Source organism: Oryzias latipes, chromosome 20, assembly GCF_053564925.1.
Source record: "Oryzias latipes strain Hd-rR chromosome 20, Olatipes_Hd-rR_3.1".
Classification (NCBI taxonomy): domain Eukaryota; kingdom Metazoa; phylum Chordata; class Actinopteri; order Beloniformes; family Adrianichthyidae; genus Oryzias; species Oryzias latipes.
The window spans coordinates 26,231,939-26,258,380 of record NC_136256.1 but is presented as its reverse complement, the minus strand read 5'-3'; the positions used below and the strand labels follow the sequence as shown (position 1 = coordinate 26,258,380).

The window sequence follows — 26,442 nt, the reverse complement described above, 5'->3', positions numbered from 1 at the left end:
AAAAATTTAACAATTCTCTATGGGGGAAAAGTCAAACATTTACTAGAATAAAGTCATGAAATTATCAGAAAAAAGTTGTAAATTTATGAAAATACACTTAAAGAATTACAAGAAAAAGTAAAAAGAATTATGAGAAAAAGTCACACTTTTTAGAGAGTGAAGTTGTAAATTATGAGCAAAAATGGTCATTTGTTGGGAATGAGCTTCCGTTGTCCCCAAACATTCCCTGGACTCTATAAAATCTCTTTTAAAAGACAACTAGAAACTTTTGATTTTGTATTTTTGCAAATAAACTTCTGTCTGTAAAATTTAGCTCACTTACTTACTTTACACACTTTACTATTTTATGGGAATAAAATTTTAAAATTATGAGAAATAAAGTCAAACATTTACATCAGTCAATTTGGAAAATTATGAGTAAAGAGTTGTAATTTTATGAGAAAAAAATTAGTATATTTACGACTGTAAAGTTGTGAAATTACGTCCTTAAGTTAAGAGAATGAACTCGAAAAATTATAAGAAAAAAGTTAAAATTTATTGAGAATTGTCATAAAATTGTGAGAAAACGTTATTTCGTGAGAATTTTTTGGGAGAATTCTAAGTTGAAAAGTCAATATTTTACGATACTAAAGCAATAATTACAGGTTTAAATTTGAATATTTACAAGATCAATGTCATAAATGTATGAGGCAAAGTATGTTTACCAAAAAAAATATAAACAACAACAAAAGAAGAACCGCTTTTAGTTCTTCTTCAGTTAAAGAGTGCAAATGGTTAGCAGGAATTCAACATTGCTTTCACACAGAAGAAAAAATCAACTCTTTTAGTGAATCAATATTGTTTTATTAATAGTATAAACTACCAACTTTATTAAAAAAAAAAAAAAACTCTGGCTTTACGACTTTTTTCTCGTAAAAATATTTGTTTTGTTTTCTTTTTCGTTTTTATTTTTGGTGGCCCTAATACTCTGTTGTAGTTTTTCAGGCTTTGTAAAAACGAACCTATGAGCATTTTATTCATATTTGATTTTCATAAATAAGAAGAATCCTTTGTGTTTTAAAGCTGTAAAGACATAACTTTACACCTTTGTCTCATTTCATATGCATCGTTTTCATGGTGACAAGGTAAATGAGCCCAGCCTCTTTATTCCCTGTCAGTGAAATGCGACAAAGTAACACTATAGTTATACGCCGAGTAGACAAGAAGAGAAATTAGCAGCATATTTTGACAGTAATTGCTTTTTTCCAAAGCAATAGGATCACTCTGGCTGGTATTTTTCATACATTTACAAACAAATGAAATGTAGTCATAATTGCTGAGGTACGTTAATGCCAGTAAATCTCCCTCGCCAGAAACATTTTGACAAAAAGTCTCCATCAGAGAGTGTTTTGGAAACTTCAACGTTTCTTTTTTTGCTTTAAAAAAAATAATTTTGTTTATGCTCCTATGAAAGGCGAAAGCCTGCAGTCGGATCACAGCGATTCAGCTCTGCACCTTCAAAAGGCTGTAAAGGTCAAACTGTAACTTTAGAATTGAGCCGGTGTTGCAGACAACATAACCGCGTGTCCCCTCTTTTATCAGGCTCTGTATGCAGAGATGCTGCCAACAGCGGGAAGCGTCTCCCCAGAGTTCAAACGGGATGCTCTTCCCTCTCTGTTCTCGCCTCCTGCGTTAACCCTGAGCCGCCAAAACGCTGTGATGGGCTGTGTGTGTCGACAAATGCCTTCACTTGTTAAAGAAAACACCGGAACGTGAAACGACCACATACGTATAAAGAATAGGAACCAGCTGACTTCTCTGTGACTCCTAGTCCAATCATCTTTTCATGTTTCAAAGCATTTCAAAACAAACAATCTGAGTAAAGACATACTCAGAAATGTAATTTTGAGCTTCATTTTCATAATATTATGAAGAAAAATGCCACAAGATCATGTAAAAACACCATTTGGATCTTTTTAATAACGATTTATAATAGTTAACACTTTCACAAATCAAACCAAACGGGATTTGCACATCTAATTTGCATCCTTCCCCTCTGTATGAGCGTGCATCATATTGATTCCTGTCTAAATGCATGTTGATAAACTTGAAATTCTCCCCAGAAGATTCTCCTCCATGTTGGTTTTGGACTCTGCCTACGAGTCGCATCATCATCACGTCACGGGCCAAAGCTGAGGGAGTTGGTTGAGTGGTTGCAAAGTCTGTGCCTGAAACGCACTACTGCCAGACCGCCACGCTCAAAACGTAGCGCAGGGCCTCCGATCATGTCTGTTGAACACTATTCGTGCTACAAAGTCTCTGGTGGTTGCCTGCCCAAAAATGTGTTCATAAGCTTGACGCCCCGGCTGCGTGTGGGAGGAGCTTTCAGCTAATGTTTTCAGCATTATCGCTCATTTACGATGCATGATGATGCACAGATGATGTGAATAGATCAGGTTTATTCCTTTTGGAAAGTTCTACAAAAACATCGGTTATCACGTCTCCACAGCTGACTAGGGATGGGTATCGTTAAGGTTTTAGCGGCACTACTACTCCTATTGATACTGCTTATCGATCCGGTATTTTAACGATACTCTTATCGATACTTTTTGAGGATGAAAAATAATTAAATAAATAACAAATTAAGAACATAAAGTGTTTTATTTCCTAATTATGAAACAACATTGTTTTTTTAACAAAACATTTTACTTTATACATTTTTACAACTTGAAAAGTAAAATCCATGAAAAAAGACGTTGTTTAAAGAAAAATAAACAGCAATGTTTTGACATTTTGCTGTCATGATGTAAATAGATAACAAATTAAATAAACTGTTCACTCTAAAATAAAATACAGTTGCCCAGGGCAACATGGTACATATGCAGGTAGATTGCAGAAAGCCAACAGTTCTTCATTCTTCGGCAGTTCTTCTGGAGGAAGATCATCGTATCAGCTTTCTCTGGCTGTAGTCGGGACCTCTCCTGGCTTATAGTGTTCCCTGCAGTTCAGAACACCCCTTCAGAAGGGGTGGAGAAAGGGGTTTGGCTCTTTCCGCCATCCTTTGGTAGCGTTCGTGTGTGCACTGCCTTGTCTTGTGTGCGAGCGGGCCGCGTACCGTCTGTACAACAGCCCCGCCCCCCGTGCACAAAAATAGCCAGACCTCTCCTCTTCAGCAAAAATAGCTAAATTAATATCATCATTAATTAACGGAAAATTGACTGACTTGGTGAGTTAAATATGACAGATAACGTTTATATCTTGTGGGACACAAAAAACTGCGACTTCTCCAGTACCGGTAGCAGAACCGGTGAGGTTACCGATGATGCGGCCTTGAAGAATGTTGCCCCGGGGCTCGTTCAATACCGGGGCTCGCTACCCATCCCTACGTCTGACCCAGTTTGAAGGCTTGCTGTCCTGCATTAATCGAGAGGGTAAAAATAAAAACAAGAATAAAATCAGGGGACCTTTTTTCATTATTGTCTCAATAAAAATAAGAAAAATATCATATTTCAGGAGGCCCTAGCAAGCTGGCTCGCCATCCCGCAGTGGTTCTCTGTCTGGCTGCCAGCGCTTCTCCCGTGAGCCGGCATGGTGATCGCGATCGCTTTAGCTCCATCGGCCCTGCGACAGACTGTCCAGGGGGTAGCCGGGACGGGCTCCAGAAACCCAGCTGCCCCAAAAGGGATACAGCGGGTTAAGAAGATGGAGTGGAGTTCAAGAGGAGAATTGCGGGATCGATCCACCATATTGGATGTGTATTCCACCCACTGTCACTGAAAATGTCATGCCCCATTAGTTGACGTGATCCAGCAACCTTGCTGGAGTTCAGATGTTTTAACTCTGGCCCACTTTGCCGCTCAAATAGTGCCGCAGGACCCCTGTACCTTTGACTTAACATTGAAACTGGTTGTCTCTTTTACGCGATGTTCGGTGTGAACGCAGCTTTAGACCAGTGGCTACATCGGTTATGTCTCATTGTGCTTTTAGTAATACTGTTTTTGTATTTATTCTTCTTTCTTTATCGCCAGAATCATCTTCACATCGCCATCCTGCTGATTACAAGGTCTGAGCAGGCCGCAGTACACTTGTTTGCTCCTCCCTCCACTCCTATATCCCTTCCAGTGCTCCTCTCTTATCTAGAAAAATGTCTTCACCACTGCCATTTCCATTCTTTCAGTAGGGCCTACCATCATCTGTCCTTCTGCATTCCTGTCCTCAGCACCAAACAGCTTCGCCCTACATTCTGAGTTTCTGCTTTTCCTTTTCTCGCTCCGCTTAAACGCCCGCCTTCCTCCTCTTTGACACTTTTGGTGGTTGTTGTTAACCTGACCTAGTTCTGAAAGTTTAGTTCACGATTCGATTTTATCCAGGCTTGGGAGCAGCACACCAAAGCACTGCCTAGTGGCCCCCCTGAAGTTGCATTGTCTTAGCATTTTGTGTTCCCCAAAGTCTATTTTTACAAGTTTACTGCTTCGAACCGCTCTAGGAGTCAAATCAGTGAACACGTCACGAGTCTCACTACCAGATTAACGCCAGGTCCAACGCTGTAAGTGAAATGTTAATTAATCCTTTTCAGCTCCTGCAGAAGATCCCTCGGCATCCGTCGCATTTCACAAAGATATTTCCCTTTGCCTCTTGGTCATTAGACAACAAAGCAGAATGGCATTTCACAAAAAGGTAGCCTCAGCCCTGCGCAGCATTGTTACGCCAGAAAAGAGAATCCAGTAAGACAACAATGGCATTGTTTCAGGATAATGGGGTTGTTAATGGAGATTGTGATTGTCTGTGGAAAATGAATGATGAATACTGCAGAGCACATTAACCTTCATTGCAGGTCTGACCTGGCCAGATTGTGGAAAGTAGAACAATTAACAGCCAGGATTAATGGAAAACGGTGTTTAGAAGTGCTTTAGCTTCACATCAGAGAGGTTTTTTCAAAAATACATTTGTTTTAAACTTGTTAACAATTACAAAACAATGAATATGATACAAACATATAGAATATACTAACAACAAGAACTACACTATCATAATGCTAACGGTGCAAAATGTGTTTGAAACAAAAAGGTGACAAAGCAGGTGAACTGATAAGGAAAGTCAGACACTTACATATGCAGAGGGAAATGAACTGAAATGAAGACAACTGTGACTCAGGATAAACCTGATGTGACTGACAAAAGAGGCAAACTGACCAAATATGACCAAAAACCAGAACAAAACGGACAAATTCCAAACCAAGGTTCAAAATCCTCACAGCCCCTTAAGAAAAAGCTCTATAAATATATTTATAATATAGTATAAGATGTCTATAGCTACATTTCCATTACACATACGAGCAAAACTTCATAGAAAAACCACAATTTCGCAACTCACCAGATAAGTCATTCAAAAACATGGCGATGAATGTGAACAATACTTTGATTGACAGCAGATACATTCACGTTTCTGCCACAGCACTAGCGCTCATCATCATCTATCAGAGGAGACGTCTGCGTTTTGTTCAGGCCATGGAGCAGCCAGCTCCTCCCACGTGGGAGGGGCTACAGATGAAGGCATTTTGGGAAATGGTGGATGGTGATTTTCCAGAGGTTGTACATGAGCTTGTACATGACAAGCTCAACTTCTGATGAGCGGTGTGATGCTGTGGGACCTCTGGTGGCGCCCGCTGTGCAGCGACAAGGCAGCCAGTTCCTCCCAAGAAATCCATTGCCATCTTTTCTCATTTTTGAATTTGCAGTTTTGTGAAATCTGTCAATTTCAAAACTCCTCAAAAACCACAATTTTCTTCGACAAATTTGTGTTTTTTCCAAATAGTCAATGGAAACGCAGCTAGTGTGGCTCCGCTGATGTGTGAATGCACATGAACGTCCCGATGATGGTCAGAGGCGTGCATCTACACTCGTTTGCCAAAAAGAAATCAATGTTCTAAAGAAATAAAATCAGGGTTTTTTTCCAGAAAATATGGACTTATTATGACAGTCCTTCCAGCTTATGCGCTGGATGATAAGCGACAACCGACTCTAATATTTCACGTACAATGATAAGAAAATTGCATTCACTGTAGATTTAGGATTAATATCATATTAAGAAAAAACACCACTTTTTTAATGGTTGACTTTATTTAGCTTTATACATACAAACCTTAAAAGCAGCTGAAGTTAGGATCCGGTCAGCCTCCACTTTGACCTTTAATGGAAATCTACATTACATTTGAACAGATTCTACACAAAGTCTAAGTTTAAACGGGATGCAATAATTTTCTGCATAATTTACAGAGAATGAAGATTCAATAAAATAAAGTTGCTGGTTTATGGAAACGTATACAGGCACATTTAGGTATTTTCCTACAGCAGAGCTAATCAAGCAGGCATCTGTTATGAAAATACTCCTCTGTTTTAAAGAGAAACCCATAATGAATCAGAAGTTATTTAAAAACTAAATATGATTAATCCTTTTGCGGTGGAAAATAATCTGAGGCTGACTTTAGTTCAGTGTTATAATGGCATTCTTTGGTGAAAAAACAAAACACTGTAATGTTGCCTTTATTAATTTTTACAATCGCTGTAAACATCTATTAATTATCAATTTTGTTTCATCGCCTTTTAATCATCTGTAAAATACATACAGACTGTTTTAAATTGTCTCTTCAAGATAAATTTCATGCAGTAGCATTTAAAATTTCCAACTGCAGCTTAAAAAATTAAATGCCAACTTGGGCGCCATTCGGAGCGGTCCATGAAAACATTGTCTGACAGTGGACCGGCCTGTGACCTAAGAAAGGTTAGGGACCACAGCTCTACAGATACACTCACAGCCTCAGGACTGTTTGATTTAGGAGGAAAAAAACTGCTACATCTGCTTCTAGGCATTTGTGTACAAGTTTTGCTTCTTAGGGTGCAATCACACTCGGCTTGTTTGGTCCGGTTTGTCTCTTCGGACAATCTAGCTCCATTGGGAGGTTGTGAACACTCATGGCATAAAGAAGAAAAAAAGATGAGAAACATTGGCTCCCTTGAAAATGAGTACCGTATATTTATTTGCCTTTGAGAGAACCCTGTTGAAATGCAGAATTGTACACTCTGTGGGTTCAGCTTCAAGAGGGAAATGAAGCAGCTCACAGGGCAAAGCAGTCTTGATAAAAGTTAAAAAAACTCTCACTTGTGCCGTAGTATGAAGACATAAATGTATGCTGGTCAGGCTATCAGGTTATTGCTTTGTGCATTCTTTGAAATTCCTGTTCAGACCTCCTCTTATTCAGTCTTATCCCTTAAGGAGCTGCAGTTGTGTGACTGCATGGCATGTGTAAAAGCAGATCCGATCTGATACTGTTTCCCTTCTCCTTTCCCTGATTCTGTGGAGGCTTTCTTTGAGGTGATACGAAGAATTTAAACCATAGAGGTCAGGAATGAGACGCCAGGAATTTCCTGTTTAAAAAAAAAAAGTCAAATTCTTGGAGCGTTGAAAAAAAGGGGCCTGCGTTGTTGGTCAATCAACGCCGTTGTTTGGTTTTCTGCTTATTTTTCAGTCAAATTTCACTTTGAGCAACAGCACAGCAGAAATAAACAAGCTGTGTGGTCTGTAGTCCAACGATCATCAGTCCCTTTCACACAGTAAACATTTCCACGGCCCCCTCCACAGTGGATTCTTCCTGTTCTTGTGTGCATGATTACTTTGAATTGTGCTTTGCAGAAATGTGGCTGGGAATATTTCTCCTGGTTGAAAAACAAGCGATGGATGAGATGTGGGGCGAATTTAAAAAAAAAAAGTTTAGTCAAACTACTACGGTGGACCTAAAGTCTAAATCACATTATTATATAAAGATCACAGTCACAATTAAAGAAGGTAAACAAATCTTTGAAAAACAATATTACATTTCAGAAATCAAAACTAAATTCCAGGAACCAAAACACAACTTCACAAAAATGAAACAAAACACAAAGGAAAACAAAATAATTTGCTCAAAATGAAACAAAATAAAAAATTAGAAAAGGAAGGTATTACGGGACGTCCAATCAACATAGATCAGATGATTTTGTCATGGAGAACAGCGGCTAAAGGCGATAAACCAAAACGTTTTTCTCCGCTTCAGAATCAGCAGATTCCTGTTGATCACATGGATTCACGTGGAGTTACTGTGGCTCTGTGTTATTTTGGTGTGGCTGACTAAATATACTGTGTTTTTATTTTGTTTGTTTGTTTTCTGAATTGTTTATTTTGTACGTTTTAATTTCTGGAATTTTTTTTTATTTCCAAAATGTTATATTAGTTTTTTTTTTAATATTACTTATTTTCTAGTGATGAGTTGACATTGTGATCTTTAATATTTTGTGGCGTTGAGAAATTTGTTGATTTGACTTCAGGACGGCTGTAAAACAGTGAAGGAGAGACAGAAAGCGCTGCAAACAGCTCTGACTTCCTTCCTGTGGCTTACCTGAGTCACGTCTCACGAGTGTCAATAAAATCGCGACTCATAGGCGGGACCTGTGACCCTCGAGCCGGCTCACCAAAGCTCTAATAGAGCGTCGGAGCACATTTTGACACGGTGGACTCAGTTTGTCCCATCATATTGTCCCGCAGCTCCCAGTAGTGTGAGTTTTGTTGATAAAATGAGCAGATATGTGGCAGGAGTGGCTCTGAGAGCTGACCTCTGCCGTGAGCCGTGCCCGACTCACAGACTTTGGGTTGCATCCGATCAGCTGTCACACTGATGGCGTTCATTCCCTGGAGCGCAATCCATGAGCGAGGCGAGCCCGGGAAGTTTGAACACAGTCATAAGATTTTATTTTTAAAAAGGGTTGGAGTTGAATTAAAGTAGCAATACAAAGTTTGGATCAAGATTTCCATTTCTCACTCGGTAACTTTTGTATCACGGATGCTTTTCATGCTTTAGGTCTAATCACTCGGTTTTCTGATGGAGGAAATTGGGCATTTTTTCCTCTGTTTTTGTCTCAGCTTTAGTTAAAATGCAGGTATGTGCCTCAATCATCTTCTCTATTCAAATTTTAAATGAGACAGAAAAGTTTATGTGTAACGGCTCGGAGACGTGAGTCAGGTGAGCTACTGGAAGTAAGTCGGAGCAGTTTACAGCGCCGTCCCCTCACCCAGGAAAGGCTACACTAATTCTGTTTGTCAAACAAATACAATACTGTGGAAATTAAGTCCCAGAAAGATTGCAATTCAAAAAAGAATTTAAAGTAGTTATGTGTGTACACCATGCATCTTAGAGGAGCCGTCTCATGTGTTAAAGTTTAAAATTTCCTTTTCATTTACATCAGAAGGTTATCATTTGTTTGGAAGAAGAAAAAAAAAACCAAAGCATCCGGCAAGTTAGAGTGTTTCAGCGCCGCGCTGTTCCTCCGGGAACGTGGAACAAGAAGAGTTATTGGTAACACTTTATATTAAGATTCCTTAACAAGCTTTGTTAACACATTAACAAGCATTGTAAATTAATTTATAGGGTGTTAGTAAGACATTTATTAGTACAATAAGTCTAATAAGCTTTATTAAATTACTTAGTTAACACATTTACAAGCATTATTATTAGAATGTTTTTAAGATGTTAATGATGCATTTACTGACATAATAGGTGCCTAACAAATTTGCCAGTGTTAATAAGCTTAATAAGATTTATTAACAACCTTTGTTAACAAATTAAGAAGTATTATTATTGTTTGGGGTTCTAGTAAGATATTTATTAGCATTATAGATGTCTCACACAAACCTAAGTGTTCATAGGCTTAATAATTTTATTAACTACCTTAGCAAATTAATAGGCTTTATTAATGTGTCACATGCTAATAAGATATTTATCAGCATTATAGATGTCTTGCAAATACCTGAAAGTGTTAATAAGATTTATTAACATCTAAAGTCAGACCATTGTCTTCTAAATCCATATTACTAAACTGCTTATAAGCTTTACAAATGTATTAATTAACTTTGTTAATAGGTTATTAATTGTTTTGCAGCACCTCGTCTAAAGTGTGGACGTTTTTTAGCACAAACAACCACAAAGCATAAAGATTGTAAAAATAACTTTATGAAATTAAAAGAGACTAAACATACACAAAACTTTCTGTGAAAGGTATATAATAATTTAATTCAGATAAATAAAAAAAATTAAAAAACATATATACTGGTGTTGGATGACTCTAGCATCATAGCTAATAAGGATAAAGTATTAGCATCTATCCTGAGTGAAACATTCATTGCAAATCCCATCACCAGGAGACAATTCTCTGCATTCAATGCCAACTGCATTCAACCACTGTTGCCTTGCTTCAAAGTCCACAAGAAAGTTGCACAAGCCAGTCATTTTTGAAGAACGAGGACAATAAACCTACAGGAGCCATGCTAAAGTTAACACGCTAACCTGCCCATCTTTGATTCATAATAAAAGATGGGCAGGTTAACTAATGTCACCATTGGCTAATGAATCTGTCAATCAAACGCATCAGCAAAACAGGCGTGCTCACTTTCAGCCAATTGAATGGCCTCTTAGACTTTGCTTTCACACAGGTGACGAAAAAAGCCCCGCCCATCTTTGATTCTGTACCGGTCGGTCGTTAGCGTGTTAGCTTTAGCATGGCTCCTGTAGGTTTATTGTCTTCGTTCTTCAAAAATGACTGGCTTGTGCAACTTTCTTGTGGACTTTGAAGCAAGGCAACAGGGGTTGAATGCAGTTGGCATTGAATGCAGAGAATTGTCTCCTGGTGATGGGATTTGCAATGAATGTTTCACTCAGGATAGATGCTAATACTTTATCCTTAATATTAGCAATGATGCTAGAGTCATCCAACACCAGTATATATGTTTTTAATTTTTTTTATTTGTCTGAATTAAATTATTATATATCTTTTACAGAACGATTTGTGTATGTTTAGTCTGTTTTAATGTCATAAAGTTATTTTTACAATCTTTATGCTTTGTGGTTGTTTGTGCTAAAAAACGTCCACACTTTAGATGAGGTGCTGCAAAACAATTAATAACCTATTAACAAAGTTAATTAATACATTTGTAAAGCTTATAAGCAGTTTAGGAATATGGATTTAGAAGACAATGGTCTGACTTTAGATGTTAATAAATTTTATTAACACTTTCAGATATTTGCAAGACATCTATAATGCTAATAAATATCTTCCTAGCATCCGACACATTAATAAAGCCTATTAATTTGTTAAGTTAGTCAATAAATCTTATTAAGCTTATGACCACTTAGGCTTGTGTGAGACATCTATAATGCTGATAAATATCTTACTAGAACCCCAAACAATAATAATAATTCTTAATTTGTTAACAAATGTTGTTAATAAATCTTATTAAGCTTATTAACACTGACACATTTGTTAGGCGCCTATTATGTCAGTAAATGCATCATTAGCATCTTGAAGACATCCTAATAATAATGCTTGTAAATGTGTTAACTAAGTAATTTAATAAAGCTTATTAGACTTATTGTACTAATAAATGTCTTACTAACACCCTATAAATTCATTTATAATGCTTGTTAATGTGTTAACAAAGCTTGTTAAGGAATCTTAATATAAAGTGTTACCGAGTTAGGGAAACTTGAAGGCCATGTATACAAGAGTGTACAAACAAGACAAATACATCTGCTGCTCCCATTAAACATGAAGCCAATGAAGGGAGCACTATCTGACAGCTGGAACACCGAGAATTGATCACGTCTGCAAGTGACGTGGAACATTTGGAAGTTTTTTCTTTTGCTCAAGCAAAAGTTACAAATCTTTTTATCGTAGTATTTTTTTTTCCCATCAAAAAAGGAACTTGAGATGTCTCCAGGCCTGCATGTGTCTCATCTACATACTCTTAGTCTAAAAAAAATGACCAGCTCCAAAATGTGGGGGTGACAGTCCTCAAGTGAAAATGTGTTTTTGATGGCAGAGGTCGGAAGAGGAAAAGCCTGACTGGTTTAGGATGACAGAAAGACAACCGTATCTGAAATAGCCGCTCGTTATGCCTAAGGTGTACAGAAGACCACTTCTGAAGCCACAAGTGTCAAACCTTGAAGCAGATGAGCTGCAGTTGGAGACCACTCTAAATGTCACTCCTGTCAGCTAAAAATAGGAGGCTCTGGCTAGAGTTTGCAAAATCTCACCAACACTGAACCATCAAACACTGGAGAAATGGTGTCTGGACAGAGAAAACACTGAAAACATGGATCCATCCTGACTCATGTCGGTAAAAACCTCACATTTAAAGCACCGCAACTCACCAAGCATGGGATTTTTCATAAAACCCTGTTGTATTTTTCCCTCCAACTGTCTTTATTTTAAATTAAAACACATTTTTAGGTTAGAAAAGACTTGTCATCTGACTTATTCGCAGAAGTCCTGCAGCACGTTTCGAGCTCTGGGCGACACTGTGTGTTTTGGGTGGAGCAACAACATGGCAAAAATTCTGACTCAATGTGTCATTTTTGCAATTTTTCCAGAGTTCAAATATCAGAACATTGGCATAAAAGTTTGCGTTGCATCAACCAAACAGAAACTCAGCTTTGGCAGTGACGTGTTAAAACCCTTGTGCTATCCTATGACCCCACCCTTACATTGACGTGTTCTCCCTACCATGACAAAGGTGGATAAAGGTGGAAAGATTTCATGTAATCCATGAACACCAGTGAAGATCACAAATTATTGAAGAAAAAAGGTTCAGATCACTGTCTAGTGCAGTTTTTCAACCAGTGTGCCGCAGCACACTAGTGTGCCGGGCTGTGCCAGTCTGTATTGATCGACAGCCCGGCACACTAGTGTGCCGGGCTGTCGATCAATTCAGACTGAGTTTTTTTTTTTTTGGATGCTGGTGTGCCGCGGGGTCTTTTTCAAGGTTAAAGTGTGCCGTGGCTCAAAAAAGGTTGAAAAACACTGGTCTAGTGGGTGTAGATGACCCAACTCCCAATGTTAAAGTGCCTAGGATAGGAAGGGTTAATGATGTGATCAGTGGGTGGAGCCAAAAATCAACATAGAAGAGAAGTGCATCCTTGGCGTTTGTGCATCCAGCTTTATGATACTTTTCTTGTTTGTACAGAGACAATGATAAAAAAATTCCTTTAATTCTATTCTTATTTTTTTCTTCCTTGGACTAATGCATTTATCGGTGTTTATCAGACCGTATTCAGGAAGTTGGAGACTTTCAGTTTTACTTAACCCACGGCTAACAGCATTAGATCCAAAATGTTGACCAAAACCAACTTCTTCAATGTCTATATTTTTTACAAAAGCTGACGGTGAAGCAGTTTACATGTACATGCTGTTCTATACGTAAGGGTTAATTGCCGACAAAGTGTGCATTATCACTAATGCACGCCGTGGAAACCTGAACCGTCCTCCGGTTGCGTCCGCGAAGTGCGTTAAAAAGTAATAGCGCACACTTCGAAGGCCATTAACCCGTAAAACCATGGTCACTTAACAAAGCAATTCATATTAACCAGTTTTTAGTCCTTAATTTTTGTTTTTTTTTCCGATTTGGTTCGCTTTTCTCACAAAAAGCGAACTTGCGCAATGCGCCGCATCACGTAACAAATGGTCCGCGTCGCGCTGCATCACCGCTGCAGTCAAGATTCGCCGATATATATATGCTGATCGTCCTGATGGGTTGAATAAAGCATCAGTTCAGAGAGAAAGTTCACCTCTTACTGCTTGTTTTTGTCCAAATGATGAAGCAAAAGGTTGTTTTAAAGAAGCCGGTGCAGTGATACAAAACATTTAAGTTAGGTGACCGGAACTTCTTTTTTCACCGTGCGGTTATCAGGTTTTAACGCACACCCAGAAGCCAATCGGAATCGAGTATTCACCCGGACCATGGTATAAATTTGCAGATGTGACATAAATGACATGATAGTGTTGGCATGTTTAACTGGCATGCGTTCAGACGTCAGCACGATTCATTTAATCATGCCAGAGCGTGAAAACGCAGCAGGCCGGATGCATTTCCTGCTGAAGGGCGCCGGTATACTTCCAGGAACCTGTTTTTTTTTAATCACCAATTATAAAACAATTGAATTTGTTTTCTTCAGGAAAACCCATATGTATGTAAATGGGACCCATCGTCTGAGTTTATTGAACTCACCTCAATTGTTCTGGCTGTCGTGGTTTCTGAGATAGTCGGTCAGAACTGAAGAGTGAGGGATTTTCAGAAAAATGCTAAAGCATTTTCGTTTTACATATTCCAGGCTGCTGGTATGTGACCTTCAGAATACATTTGGTGAAACAGGAATACTGGGTGGAAGGGGACACCCACAGTAAGGCAGTCATGTTCTGTTTTAACAATCACGCTGCCTCAGGGGGATTTTTTGATTTTGTTTGCTTTTTCCTACGTAACTAATAAAAAAAAAGAAACTATGTAAATTAAGAGTTTCCTGTAAAAGGCAGCCAACGTCACGTCACACTGAGAAACAAATGCTGGGTTTTGTCTGTGATGCTATAGCAGTGAAACATCAGCACACTTGACCGAAGTGGGTGGGTGGCAGAAATGTCCATCTTGGCGTATGGCATTAACAACAAAAGCCCCACTCGGCCAAAAGAGACATGACAGCTGCACCGCCAACGATCCGACTTTTGCTCACATCTCTGCAGCGTCATCCGTGACCTCCGTGTCTTCAAGCCCAAAGATGGATGCATTTTCACGCCGGGCTTCAAGCCATTATAGTCAGTTGATTCATTTGCAATTTGGACCCGAGTCAAGCAAGTCTCTACCTATTTATCCTCCTCTAAGACCCCCCCCCCCCCCCTCTATCATTGGTTTTATTAAAATAGAAAGGCAAACAAAACCGCAGCCTCTTTCTATCTGACGGTGCAAGAAAAAACAATTTTAAGGGATTGGAGACGGTTTAAAGCGAGAGAGGGAAACACTCAGGATCCTTTGATGAGATAGACCTTAGAATAGATCACTACCGCCAGAGGATTCTTCACATCAATGCTGGGGTGATTGACAGGCCCCCGCACCCTCAGTGACTGTCATCGTTGCACCTGATTTGGCAGTCCAGACTTTTTGCCCTGTTGTGACACGCGTCAAGGAAAATTTAAAGTTATTCTAGCAAGCAATTAATAATTCATCAGCTATTGTTTTCTGCATTGCTGGAGTTTATTACACTACTTTTTTTTTTTTTGCACATGAGACCCTTTTTAAAGAAGCGCTGAGCAATAATTACAGCAAACATCTCAGATGGTATTTTCCTAACATCCACTGCAAAGAACCAGATCAATACACGCAAAAAAATAAATAAACCGCTGGATTTTAAAATACAAGTTACTATTCACAAGAGACAGCCCTACCCCCACCCCCACCCCAAAAAATAAATTAATAATAGAAGGGATTTCTGTCAGAACAGAAACCTATGAGCCTCCCTAGAGAAGTGAGAGGTGTCAGATGGCGAGAGTCCTAGAATGGCAATATTTGAGTGTAAGAGGTAGACCTTAAACATAAATGTCACATTGTCTATATGTCCTGCATTCCCGCTGTACACACTCTTTAGAAACTGTCACTCACTTTAAGGAGCTTTTCTTCTGCTTGTTTTCCAGTTTTACCTTTTTTGAGAGCATGTCACACATCCACTATGTACATGCATATGTGCGTAGTGGATGTATATGCGTGCATAATTGCAAAAATGAACTCCTTTTCTGACATGAAAGAGTTATTCTTCCCTTGTGTTTATGCATTTTACAGTGTCATATTACAAACCCACTTCCATCATCTTTTTTATTTTCAAAGCGTTCCCAGTGCTCTTTTAATTATGGTTGTGCTGACTTTTCCATGGAAATAAAAAAATCTGTGTCATTTCCTAGGACGTAGAGTGGCAGAATTAGATCAGAAGTTTGTCTCTGGACCGTTGGCCCTGAGCAACCCCAACCCCCCTTCCCCTCATTTCATTTATTTAACCAGGAAGTCCCATTGACGTTCAAAGATCTCTTTTAAAGGAAACCCGGGTAAAGAGGTGGGATCAATAAAGAATATCTTCTCTTCTCTTCTCTTCTCTTCTCTTCTCTTCTCTTCTCTTCTCTTCTCTTCTCTTCTCTTATCTTAGAAAGAGCAGACTGCTAAACTGTTATAACAAAAATATTAAATACCCACTCTGATTTTTTTTAAAAAGTGTTTTTACATGTTAATAGTTTTATTTAGCCATTGTCTTCCACGTTGAAACGTTCAACTTTTTACCGAAAATGAAGTCATGCAAAAACCTTTTTAAAGTTAGTTGCCTCATTTTACTACTTGTTAGTCTTGTTTTAAATTGTGTATAACTAGAGAAAAGCTTTTTTTTGTTGGAATGTAGGTGGATTTAACTATTGTGCTATCCTAGGCACTTGGGAGTTGGGTCATCTAGACCCACTAGACAGTGCTCTGAACCTTTTTTCTTCACTGATTTGTGATCTTCACTGGTGTCCTTGGATTACATGAAATCTTTCCACCTTTATCCACCTTTGTCATGGTAGGGAGAACACGTCAATGTAAGGGGGGGGGGGGTCATCTAAGATAGCACAAGGGTTAAAAGAAATCGTTATTTTCTTTTTAGGAGATCCCTTCTCTACCTCTATGCCGGTCCCAAGCCCGGTTGCCTTGAGAGGGTTGCGTCAGGAAGGGCATCCGGCGTGCCAAGTTTACCATGCGACTCGTTCGCTGTGGTGACCCCTGATGGGAAAAGCCGAAAGTGGAACAACTTTTTCTTTTTAGGAGAGTTGTTGGGTTGGACATAGTAAATACGTTTATCCATTTGGCCGCCCCGCTTCACGCTAAATGTTTGCCTTAAGTACAATTTGTCTTTTGCATTAAATTCTTAAACATGCTAAACTTTCCTATCCCACGGTTTTCCATGCTTATATCAGGTTTTCCATTGGAATTTTCCTCCCCAGCATAATGCCCTCCGACAGGTTTAAATTTCCAGACTTTGCATGTGCAGCAGGAGCGCAAGGACGGCTGACCACAGTGTTTGTGAAGCGCCCTGGCAGGTCAGGAATGACAGATGAGAAGAACTTGTGTCCCTCAAGTTCATCCGGCAGCACAGGAACTCACTGGAGGATGAAACGCCGTAATTGAAACCTTTAATGTTGCAGACAGAAAAGGTCGGATTGAAAGTCTGCACATTTTTTTTTAAACTCTGGGGAAATGTGGTCAAGGGAGGAATGTGAGTGTTAAGCTTCAGGATCTGTCAGGTTCATGGAGCGAACACAAAATGATTTTACTGATGTGTACCGCAGACGTTCTTAAATAAAGTGGGCGTGTCAACGGCTTTCCCTTTATTTTCCAGAGCATAGTTTGTGCTGCCTTTTCTACAAAAACAGGTTTTAACTAAATTCAAATTGTTTTCATGTAAGAACTGCACTCCATGTTACCTACAGGCAAAAATAGATCACACAAAGGACTCTTTGACATCCACATGGTTGCTCATGGCAACCTTATAATGGATAATGCAGAAAGAGATGTATAATTCCCTGTAGTTTCTGGAGGAGAAATACACCTTTTCAGTTAGAATAAGCACCGGTTTCAACAAAGCCAGATTGATGGAGCTGATTATAATCACATATTGACATCATACCACTTGCGTTTGTGGGGTTTTGACATGAATTATGTCATTAAGACTTCAGGAGATATGTTCTTGATCATCTTCCTGAGAATGTTGTCGGTATAACATTATTTTTGTTAGCATCAGTTCACTAAATTCTTGATGAACGAAGTGCTTCACAATGAGGGGGCACCCAGAATTGAATTGGGGACCTCTCATTCTGCAGTCAAATGCTCTCCCACTGAGCTACACCCCCACACTCTTTTCATGTCCAAGCTGGGAGCTAGTGGAGAACAGCAGTTGCACATGGGTCAGTCGGTCCTAAGGGGTGGGAGAATGCCGTTCTGAAGCACAGGGCGATGGCCTCTGTCGCCCCTGGCCGATAAAAAGGAAGTCACCTGGCCCGGACGTGGAAAGGATTGACAGATTGACGGCTCTTTCATCATTCGGTTGGTGGCCGTTCTTAGTTGGTGGAACACTTTTTCTGGTTAATTCTGATAACGAACAAGACTCCAGTATGCCAACTAGTTAGGCGGACCTGTGCGGCCAGCGTCCAACTTTTCAGGGAGACAAGGGGCGTTCAATCACACAAGATTGAGCAATAATGTCCAGGGCCGCACGCGCGCCAGATTGAGTGGATTAGTGTGTGTGGGTAACCCACTGAACCCAACACGGGATAGGGGTCATAAGCTTGAGCTGATTAAGTTCTTGGCCTCTGTACACACCAGCCGTCACAACTACCGATTGGTTGGTTTGGTGAGGTTTTTATAATAATAAATTTGTTGACCATAATTGCAAAATATCACGTTAACAAATATAAATATAGTAACCAAAGACTTGCTTTTGCACAGTTGTGTATTTAAAATGTTTTTGTAAACTCTGTGAAGATTCTCGTGTATTAAGTCATATCACTGAAATGCAGCAAAACAATATGTAGACAGGAGTGTACATAAAATCGGGGTTCGTCCGGGATCTGAACTGTCATGTTTTTGGGGTTGTTGTCATAATATTGTTGTTGGGGGGGGGTTGTACTTTGGAGTGTTTTCTGTCTCTGTTTTCTCTTGTTTTCTGCTGCAGTGGTTGGTTCTGTCTTTCTTTTTCTCCCCCTCCTATATTTTTGTGCAAATTGGAGCCCAAATTGTCCGAAGCAGCTGATTGGCTGAGGGCGATCAGCTCAGGTTTAAATACACTGCCACTTCATCTGTTGGACACCCCTGAAGCTTTGCAGCAGCAGAGTTTTACTTCATTGGCTATTCATATACAAAAACAAAAAAAATCAGGAAGAGGGAAAAAAACTTTTTTACTGCATTGTATTCTAAAAACAAGTGTTAAGTTTTGCAAATGACTGAGAAACTTATTCCTCTCCCCTGTTCAGATGTGTTTATATTGTTTCTCATTAACTGTATTCTATTTTCTAAATTAGAACATGTGTAACAAAATGCCATCTTTGTGTCATTAAGACACATTTGTGTATTTTGAGTTTGGGAGCATTGATGGCGGAAGCTAACCTTGTGCTCTTCCCCCTCAGGTTGCTGGGTTTCCCCCCCAGCATTTGTTGTTTTTCTTGCCTTTATAATTCCAGTCTAGCCTTGGGGAGGATTCCAGCCTGGGTGTGTTTGGTCGACTTAACCATCCCTGACTTGTTCACATGGATGACAATTAACCTTTCCACTCATGAGGTTATAGACACAACACACACAAACAAAATCAGAAACAGAGATTTGTGTCCTGTTGTAATGCGTTCCTCCCTCTAGTTCAGTTTCTTTCATAAAACAAGCAGTCGGGTTCGGCCGACGGGGTTATTAGAAAGCTGCTTTTATCAGAGGCAGACTCCTTTATACACAGTACACAGGACTTGACCGTCACACGATGGACTGTCGTTTGAACAGAACCTCAAGCTCCTGTTGAAGTGATTTATTACTGTTCATTTGAGCACAGAAAGAACCTTAAAAATTTAGCATTTTGGCAAAGTTATGACCTGGAACATCAGTTACGTCAGATAAAAATTAACTCCCTTTTAGAAATATTGAAAAATGCCGTTTAATAAAATCAAGCTGAATTATTATCTAATAATTATGAGTAGTTTTTTATAGCGTCTGATTTAAATGTATAAAAGAGATAATTTTATTCACGAAATATATATTTATGACAAATTAACTTCTAATTTATTATCATTTTTATGAATTATAAAATGTAATATTTTTCAGTCCAAAGTTGCTGTGGTGCAGAAGTAGTGTGGTCGACCTCTGATGGGAAGATCGCAGACTTGGTAAAAACCCCACTTTGCCCACCCGTGTGTCCTTGGGCAGGACACTGAACCCCACATTGCATCTGGTGGTTATAGGTTGAAGCCAGTGTTCAGCAGCAGAGCCGCCATCTTTGTGAATGTGTGTGTGAGTTAAAGGGGACTGTGACTAAAGTGCTTTAGGCCTTAAAGCAAGGCAGCAAAGCAATATGTAGACAGGGGTGTTACATAAAATTGGGGTTCGTCCGGTATCTGAACAGTTTTTTTGTGGGTGTTATGTTTTTTGGGGTGTTATGGCTGTGGCCATATTAGTGTTTTTGGGCAGAGTTTTACTTCATTGGCTATTCATATACAAAAAAAATCAGGAAGAGGGAAAAACACTTTTTTTACTGCATTGTATTCTAAAAACAAGTGTTAAGTTTTGCAAATGACCGAGAAACTTATTGAAATAAATCAGCAAAGCTTGAAACTGTGTGGAACATCAGCCACAGCCAGTATGAGGATTCATTTATCAGGAAAAGGTAAAGAAAATGGCCTTTTGTTAGACACTGACCTGGTTCATTCTTCACAAAAGATCTGCTGAAATGTGCAAAAGAAAAATGAAGAATATTGAAGAGTATGCTGGGGAAATAAGTGTGATAAAAATTAAAAAGGAAATAATTCCATGAAGAGCAAAAATCCCCTGACACGGCAAGCAAAGGTGTCATGTTACCCTGAATAGAATGTCATTAAGATAAAATACAGTTTCATTATTTAGTTTTGGTTTGCCTCCCAAAAGTCCAGGAGGACATGGAAACAATCATTTGGCATCATATTAGAGATATTGTTGTAAAAATTGCATGTTGGGTAATTTAAACATCTGAAAACAAAGCAAAACCTCGAAAAAAAAGAAAATTACCTGCAGTAAGAAGCTGGAGGTTGTTCTGGGTTTTCATTATCAGTCTGACTGCTGGCGGCTGGATTTACCGCTCTTTCCTCTGAGGCTCGCTGCCTGAGGCAAATTAGGTCCTCTAGCAGGGTTATAGAATACAATAGACACAACACATCCATCAGTGTGGGCACCGACGCCAAATCCAGGATGCAACGCTGCAGCCGCACAACAGCACACTTGTTGCATGCTGGGACTTGACACAACGGTGCAGGATTTGATATTTCCTACCAGAAAGAAGCGCTGGATCTTACAGGGACGCCTCAGCAGGTGCCTCTTCTCCAATCGGTTCCTCCAACTCCCAGGTGGCTTGCAACTGTGGCAAGAAAAAAAAAAGGATCTGAGACTTTTTAGAGTATGCCGTCAGAAATTTACTGGGGAAAAATGAGCACTGAAAGCAATTAATTGTATACAGTTAAAAAAAAGAGGCCAGTAAAAATGCCAAGGAAGACATAATGAGCCATTTCTCAAAGGTATGCCTGATTGCTGTGCCAGACCTTCCATTAGAATTAGCCTGAAGCTCAGTCCTGTCAAGGATTTTCTTAGATATTAAGCCTTAAATTTGTTTAGCCTTGCTGTGGGCTACAATTACCATAGCAGCATCTCAATAGGAGGTAAATGGAAAGTAACTGAAGGTTAAATGCATTTCCACATGGCTGTGCACCAGCTCAAGATCACATCTTTTTAACCCTAATATGGGGATGCACTTATTCACATTCAGGTTTCATAAATCCTAATCACCTCATGTGTGGCTGAGGAAACAAAACATCCAAGAAAGGTGCAACAAAAGAGCTCCAGGTCCATTCAAATGGAAATATCAGTTGTGTTTAACATAATCAAGCAATCCGAGGTGCCAGACTCAGCAAATCTGCTCAGCAAACAATCTGGATGGATTTTTTTTTTATCAGCTGATGTGAGAGACAGTTGTTTAAGTGTTTGCATTCATTAAAAATGTTCCATAATAAGAAACTTCAAGAGTCTGATATCAAATTCATCCTCTGAAAAATGACAGCTTTAGCTGCATGCATTCACATCAGGGGATTATGTGTCTCACAGGCTAAAGCTTTTATGCTAACAACCTGCACAATGTATGCATTAAATGCCAGAAATACATTCTATATGTGATCAGAAGATCCTGCCATAATAATCAAGGTGGGATTTTTTTTTTGTTGTTGTCGTGTTATAAAAGGCTGCAGCTTTTCTAAGTCCCGTGTAATCTCATTACTTTTGGATAAAGGAACTTTTAATGGCAGTATGCTAAAAACTACCCTGATGGTTTGATGGCTGGGACGAGAAGATGTCTGAACCTTTTTGCACAATCTCTGATAAAAGTTTTTCAGAAATCTTCCTTATATTACATTTATTTAAATATAATATCTTATTATCATTCAGTCCAAAGGGGGCCACAAGTCAAGCATAAATCAAAGTTGACTTTAACTGTAGCAGGGGTCTGCAGCCTGATCTATCCCACCATTGTGTAAGGGGCTGTAAGCTAGAAGGACGGAAAATGGAGCACTCTCTGCAACGAGAAGGGGAAGGGGAAGGGGGTGGGGATGCCACTCTGCAGGAACTATGTCCTAGAAATCAACACAGATTTTTTGGATTTTGGCAAAAAACATCACTATCATAATTAAAAGACCACTGGGAACAAATTCACAATAGATTAAAAGATGATTGGAGTGGGATTGAAACGTTTGGTTGAAGATTCAGAGGTCAAACATGAAAGAATTTAAAAGTAACAATGACCAAAATGAGAGTAAAACTACAGCTCGCCAGGCGAGAACAACATGTCGGCGTTGAAAAATTGGAGGGGTAAATTAAACATTATGAGGGCTGCCGGAAAATCTTGAACGAATACATTTAAGTGATTGTCATCATCTGGAAGCTGACATGAGATGCACAGGGAGCCAGAGACAAGAGGAAGATGAGGGGACAACTTAAGTGCTCTTCATTAACAGATGCCAGGCTTCATATGTGAGTGGATGCTCAAGCAAAGAAGCAGACATTTCCACCAGTCAGGGATGAAGTGGTTCACATAAGAATTGAAATATATTAACCTTAATTGTAAAGAAAAAATGTACCAGAGACATGAAACAAACATTTTCTCTGAAAATGTGATGTAGAGGCATGCATTTAAACATTCTGCATGTCGTGCAGCGCATGAGGAAAATCACCTTGTCTGTTTTCATACAGCAAGTGCTGCCAAAATATTTATTATAGTGCAAGCAAAGGACTGTGGCTCCATGAATACTAATATGTGTTGACACTAGAGAGCTGCTGAGATTGGAAGTGGAGAAAAAACATAAACAGCTAATGGTGTGCATGTCTGTTCAGTGCCACAAAGTTGCTAAATCAAGTTTAATTTGTACATTAAGCATATCTACCAGAAGTAACTTTGTTGTTTCATCAATGCCATTATTTAAAGCATTTATGCCACATCTGGTGCTTTTATTATTTATTCATAAAGAGAAGGCTACACTTATACAAAAGCAGTTCTGGTAAAACTGGAAATGCCTCGAACCAAAGCTCCTCCTCCTCCTCTTCAGGAGGATATTCTTCCTGCTCACAGGGGAAAACTTTATCCGAAGTTACCCAGACATGCACCCTGTCAAAATGGGAGAGTTTAGGTCCAGTCACTGCCCTGACAAAAAGCTGACATGGAGACTGTTGTGTTTCAGTTGGAGCATTTGGAATCTGAATTTGTGAAATGAAAAGGAGCCGTCCTTCCCAGCACATAACAGCAGCCAGAGGATGAAATGGAACAAGCAGCTTCCTGTTGAGGTCCTGTTCTTCAAAGTGGTGCCGTGCAGGGAAGTCTAAATGTGAACATCGGATCAGTTCTTCACTGCGATGTAACGTCACCTTCTTCTTACGGTGGCCTTGAAGTGCAAATCCCGTCGACAAATCATGCAAAAACAAAAATCGCACATTTAAAAAAAAATAATAATAATACAAACATCTGTTAATACAAAACAAAATTCCAGAAACAAAAATGTAAATATAAATAATTTAGAAACAACAAAAGTACATTTCCAGCAATGAAAATGTTGAAAAAGAAAACAGAAACGGTCGGTATTATGATGGGATTTGAGTTTTGAGGAAGAGGGAGGCAGGAGCATGTTTTGCCCAAACTGTGGTAAAGACTTGATAAATCACCAAACTTTTGCAGTGGGTGTGGTCAAAAGGTTCAAAAAATATATTTTGTTGGAAAATATCACCATGCCAATTAGCTTTCTGTTGAAAAGGTGAGCCAACGTCATCATCCAATCAGTCTTCTTCACCTTTCAGTGTTTCCCTTCAGAGGTCGCCACAGTGAATCAGCTTCCTCCATCTAACCAGTCTTCTGCATCTTTTAACTGCCTAAATCCATGGGCTTTCTTTCTTGAATGTTTTTGAACTTGACTTATAATCTTCTAAATGAGTTCTTTAAATCCACTGCAGAACCAAACACGTGTCCACAGCCCGACTATTCTACAGCTGCATGTTCTCCAGGAAGGAGGCTGCGATAATTTTCGCGTCTTTCTATTCCAGCGTCTTGAAAGTTTTCAGGAATTTGAGCTACTTTTTCATTATTCCTTTGGAATCAAACCACATGATCTGTCTACTGTAAAGGCCTTTACCGCCATCTCCAAACTTAGACTGAGTCCGTTTGACCAAAGACAAGTGATTTGAATAATGACAAGCCTCTGGGTTTTTTAAAGTGCAGCGGACACTGCGCCTGGGGTTTTTGGGTAAAGATGACAGCTCCTTTACTTAAGCTATTTCATAAAATGTGCTCCAAACTGGACGGCAGATTTAGAGTAGGGCCGTCGCCTGCTGATTGGAAGGTCAGTGGAATGATTCCTGAACAGTGTCTCTGTGCAACTCTGTGGATTTGGGAGAAAAAGAAGGTTTTGACTAAAATAGTCCTGTCTGAATGGATGAGTGCTGCTTGAAGTAAAATCACTTTAGGTTGTCAACAAGGCCAGAACAGAGATAAATAAATGCTTTCCATTTACCACGGGTTTGTGTCAGAACAGGAGGATGGCACAAAAGCCGCCCCTCCCGTCTCACACTATCTACATAAAGCAAATATAAAGAGTAATGGGTGAAAAGCTCAACATTTAGAGAAGACAGGCTTTCCAATGAACAAAATCAAACATGTTAAACCGCCCTGCAGGAGTTGGCACTCCAGCATTTCATTTCAACTGCATCATCTCAAAAGCTTTCCCTTTTTATCACATCACATATCTGCAGAAAGAAACCTTTTTGTAATGCTAAAACTGTAGTTAACAATCTCTTTAACGTCCCCCCACATTATCGTCCATACTGTAAAGCTGCACTTTACGGCACAGAAGTTAGATTTTATTTTACCAAAGCGTGCTTCCCCTGACTGTGGATATTTCACAAACATTTGGAACATTTCTTTACCAAGGAGTCCACATCAAGCGGGACTTTTTTCACTCTAACTTTAAACTAAAGCCTCTTCATGCAATGTGATCAAATCCTGTTTGACATTTCTTTTTTGATGTGCCTTTTTCCCCCCGTAAATCCCCTCAATTCATGTCAAAAATAAAACACAGCCCTAATTGAAAAGAATGCAAAGAAACCATTTCTCTGTGGTTTTTTATGAATATTTCCAGTGCAGAAAATAGGACGAAACGAATGCATCTGGTACATTGCTTTAGTAATGAAACTTTAATGGGTATTATATTCGCTACAGATAACTGTAGTCAGGAACACAATTCACGGCAGATAACTCTACCGTATTGGCTCCCGACTCTGAGCCTGAACAAAGGGAAAGCTGTTGTGGAAACATGGCTGAGTCCTTCTCATCTCATTTACTGTGATTCATCTCTCTGAGTAATACGACACCTCTATTTGCATATTTGATGCTAATGCTGTGTTTGTCTTTGGCAGTGGGTGTTTGTAATTAGAGTTTAATCCATTGCAAAAACAAATGGGACATTAGTTGTAAAAATCCAGATTTTTTTTTTTAAATGTAGGTCAACGTGAGCATCAGTCTTGACTTCAATTACATTTCTTCCCCTGAGATTCATCCATCAAGACCTTGAACTAATCCAATTTTTGTAATGCATACCGCTTTAAATATCTGTCTGTGATTGACATAAATCTAATAAAATAGTTTACGTCTTATTGAATCTTCCCCTTTGGTGTTTCAGTGCATGCAGCATTTGTGTGTACAATGCTCCGGAGTCGATGCAGACACGGCTTCCAGCGGGTGTTAGATGAATATCGGCCTCCCCCCCACCTCCCTTCCATTCAGCACCACTGGAGAGTTTCCACAACAAAGCAGGAGGTAGACCAGAAGAGTCACATTGTTCCCCTTAAATGAGATCACTGTCTGCAGCTCCGTCACTTTCGCAAGAAATTGCATCCAAGCCTTTAGGGACGATCAGGACTGAAATGAGCTGCCAGGGATTATGGGAACCTGGCGTGTGCAAATAAGGAAGTGGTTGTTATTAGGTTTCATTAATATGATTGAAATGTTAAGTAAGAAAGCCGCACAGAATTCTCACAGTCTAGGAGGAGCTTTGCCACAAAGGCGGACAACCAATGTGTACATAAAAATGACCATTAATTTATTGATGACAAAAATGATTGATGGTAAAAAATATACATTGTTCTAGCATGTATGGAAATATTTTCTTTGTATTTATGAATAACATTTGTGTGAGGATGTGTAAATCCTAGAGGAAGTGGGTGAAGTCACCAGCAAGTTGAATAAAGGAGAAGTTTTGGGTTGGAGGAAATAAGTGAAAAAGTCTGGGGAAG

General features: G+C 39.3%; 1 long non-coding RNA gene across 1 annotated transcript in view; it reads right to left on the bottom strand.

Moving 5' to 3' along the window:
• The window catches only part of LOC144988185 (uncharacterized), a 40,851-nt gene extending 19,403 nt beyond the window's left edge, over positions 1-21,448 (bottom strand). Inside the window, exons 1-2 of the long non-coding RNA XR_013652018.1 lie at positions 20,899-21,448; positions 20,638-20,749 (exon numbers count right to left, since the gene is read on the bottom strand). This is a non-coding gene — a long non-coding RNA (uncharacterized LOC144988185). The remainder of the gene's footprint in view (positions 1-20,637; positions 20,750-20,898) is intronic.
• Positions 21,449-26,442: the final 4,994 nt, after the last annotated feature.